We start from the raw sequence: 3,807 nt of genomic DNA, 5'->3' as shown, positions 1-3,807 counted from the left end.
TGTCATTGCTGCTGAGTATCTGCTGCAAAGCCCAGATGGGGATGCATCACCCTGCAAAAGCGTGGTGCTCCTTGCTCCCCAAACCGCTTCCTAAGGGCCATGTATCCTGTTAAACAGGAGAGAAACGAGGCACAAGCCATGGAGCCGCCCTGTATCCCAAGTGAGGTCCCAATGGGGCTCTGTGTCACCTGGCGCACACGGACCAGTAGCCCCAGGGCTGGTGCTATGGGGAGAGCATCGCTCCGCAGCATCTCAGCCCAGTGAAGGCATCCTTGGAAAAGCTCTGGGTTTTCCCTTTGTTTGCTCCTTCTTTTTTCACCTTGTGCCATCTTGTCTGGACCCACCGGACCGTGGCATTCAGGGAGTCACTCGTCCTAATTAATATCTCGCAGAGACGTCAGCCCTCCAAGCACACAGCCCTGTGCTGCTGGCACCAGCCGCACTCCTAATTAACTTTCCTAATTAAGAGGCCCCTTTCCGTGACCAGAAGGGCTGTGGGATGGTTCCCATGACGGAAGAGGTGGAGAAACCCTCAAATTCTCCTCCTTGAGCACCCAGGATGGCAGTGTGGAGCTGCTTGTCATGTAGGTAAACTGAGGTAGGAGGGGGAAAGCTCAAACCCCCAAGAAAGGCCAAAGAAGAGATGGGTGGAAATGAGCTACCCACGCCCTGACTTGCCTCCTTGGAAAAGCATTACTTGGCTGCTGCCGAGCCCTGGGGGTGTTCAGTTGGGGGTTTGGTCTTGTCAGCCCGGCCGGCTGAGCCAGCCGGCCCCAACACATCAAACCTTCCGGTGCATCATGCTGGCACCGAGCCAGACACGAACCATTCCCTCCTGCCATGGCCCAGGTTTGGTCCTGTCCCCGTCTCACAGGAGGCGGCGAGGTGGAAAAGCCAGTGCAGGAATACTGAAGCCACGCCATGTCCTCTCTTTGCCCTCCTTCATCCCATCTCTCCCACTGTGCCGGGGATGGCAGCCGGAGTTTGCCTGTAGCAGCAGCATTTAACACTTCTTTGGGATCGTCACGAGCGGTTGCACCTCTCAAGCCATTTTCTCCTTCCAAACCCCAGCAAGAGACTGGAAGACCTGAATAGCCTTCTGGGTGCCTGATGTTCCCCAGAAAATTACCTTTCATGGGTTTTTAAGGAATCTTCGACACTTGCCTGACACAAGCCCTAGCCTGGTGTCCGCGAGGGTGAGCAGATGATGCCACGTCCGTCAGGAGCAGGCTCTGTGCCACCACCTGCAACAACCAGCAACAGCATTTGCTCGTTCAATCTTTGCAGCCTTTGCCAAAACCCTGGGACACTTTGCCTGGGCTGGTGGGAGAGCTCCTACCCCGCTTTGGCAGACTCCCAGCCAGGCAGCTCATTTTTGGCATAACATGGGTTTTTTTAGGGGTGCTGCTAAAATTAAGTATGCTAGGGCATGAGTCCAGGGAGGGAGAACAAACTGCATATCCACTAAGGAAAAGGAGTGGTTTTTAATCTCTGTGTTTGGGAGATTTGCATACAATTAGGCCGGGACCTGCCTGCGTTTGCTTCCGCATTGCACTCCCGTGATGAACCTGCCGGTTTTCCTGCTCTGCTCCCAGCCAGCGGTTGATTGCAAGGACATTCACCCTGCAAAGCCAGTGGGCGAGGGGTTTCGGGGCTCTCTGGGGATGCCCTTTCCACTCCCGGGACCCTGTTCTGAGCGTCCCCACCCCGCGCATTGCCTCTGGCTTTAGGGCTTCAGCCCTATAGCGGGGTAACAGCTTCCTCCCTGCAGCGGAGGATGTGTGAGGAGATGCGCTGCGAGATGCTCCAGCAAACACCTCCCATAAATAGCACGGTGTTTACATCAGCCCGCCATCCTCGGTTTATTTTTTCTCTGCAGAGCAAACAGATCGTTCAAATCCAAGTAAGCTCTCCTCGCCCTGCTGCTGGCACAGCCCAATGGCTGGAGGTGGCACATTGCCACAGTCCCTGGACAGCCCTCAGATGCTCTAACCCCCCAGCCCTATGCTGGCTACTTGGCCAAGGAGGTGAAGAGGAAGCCCAGGGGCTTCCCAAGGGGCAGATCCAGGTGTTGGGACATCTCTCGCTGAGGCAGAGCAGAGCAGAGCAGGAGGGGACAACTCCAGCCCCAAGTCTCACCAGAGGAGGGAGAAAGGGTGGGGAGAGGTGCAGATGGGGTTTGGGAGAGTCCCCTTGCCCCACATCTGAGATTGTAGCTGGTCCTGGTCCCTGCAGCAGTCGGATAAACCAGCCCCACTCCTGGGAAGCAACTTATGCAGGATGAGCCTTGCAGGTGCCTGCTCCACACCCGGCGGGGTCCCTGGAGGGCTTGGCTGGTTCAGCTCCATCAGTCAGATCGAGCCCCCAGAGCCGTTGCTCTGCGCTACCCAGCCCAGGGGGGAAATTTTGGGGGTGGCCATTTTTCCCCAAACTTCTCCTAGGACCTTAAATAGAGTCTGGCCCAGCCTCACCACCAGTTTGGGGCCACTGTTCCTCCACACGCCTTATCTGGAAAGACCCTCCGCCTTCCCCAGCAGCTCTCCTTTCCACTGGCACAGCCCCCTGCGCAAAGGATGCTGCCAGCCCTGTGCCTTCCCCCTCCCCAGCATGGGGTGCAGCCCCACCCCAGCACCCAGGGGTGCCGTTCAGAGGATGAATAGTGCTTTGGGGCTCACCCCCAACCCCCCCCAGCAGTGATTTTGGGTGAGACATTGTCAGCCAGAGCCCGGGCGAGCACCGCAGCTCTTCGGGCCAGTTTGGGTGTGACTTGGGGTGCCAGCCCCGTCCTGGGGCTGAACCCGGAGCAGCGGCTGCTCCGTGCCCGGGGGATGCGCTGGGTCCTCGCCCACCCCCAGCTCAGGCTCTGCCTCCGCGCTCGCTTCCCCTCCCCGGATCCTCTGCTCACACCCGACCTCAAAAACCGGTTTTGCTGCTAAAACCGGGATCCGACCCGTGTCGGGAGCTTGAGGCTGGCACCGGCTCTGCTGCTCCCCCCGCTGCCGGCTCCCACCCTGCTCACCCTCCTGGCCCTGCCACCCCCCGCCCGGCTCCCACCCTCCGCCGGTTCTTCCCGGGCCCGGCGAGCCCCAAATCGGGTCAGTCGCTCTTTAAACGGCTGAAGGCTGCACCATGTGATGCTCCAGCTCCGGCTGGGAACTGGCAGAGCCCAACGGTGCCGGGCACCGGGTACCGGGCACCGAGCACGGCCCCGCTCGCCGCGGCGAGCCCGGTACCCAGCGCCCCGAGCATCCCTCGGGCCGCCCCCCAGCATGCCCCCCGCGTCACCCTGCGGGTGAAGAGCTCTTGCTGTTCTGGGGGGAGGGCACCCCAAGACAAGCCCTCGGCTTGCAGGACAAGGTGAGGTGGGCTGGGGGCGGGCGGCTGCTGCCGCGGCGCGGTGCGAGGTCGGCGGGAGGAAGCAGCTGGGGCGGGGGCGGGAGGGGCGGGGGGGAAGCGGCGGCCCCGCTCCGGCTGCAGCGGCCCCGAGGGGCTCTGGCAGGCGGCCCCGGGACGGCCCCGAGGGGCGGTGGGGCTCCGCCGCTCTCCCCGGGCTGGCCGGCGGCTCCCGCTCGCCCGGCGGCTCCCGGCGCGGTTGCGAAGCGGGATGGAGGTGGGTGCAGGATGAGCCCCGGGGGGCCGGGGGGGGCCGGAGCCCCCAGGGGACGGCACAGACGAGAGAGGGGTTTTTTCTCTCCCGCCCCCCCCGCACAGGCTCCATCCCGGCTCGCAGCGCAGTTAACGATGCCAGTCGCTAACCGCCTCCCTGTGCGTCTGCAGGTGACCGAGGGACCCCAGCGCGAGCGGGGA

This window comes from Ciconia boyciana, chromosome 23, assembly GCF_034638445.1.
Source record: "Ciconia boyciana chromosome 23, ASM3463844v1, whole genome shotgun sequence".
Taxonomy (NCBI): Eukaryota; Metazoa; Chordata; class Aves; order Ciconiiformes; family Ciconiidae; genus Ciconia; species Ciconia boyciana.
This window is presented reverse-complemented; position numbering follows the sequence as displayed.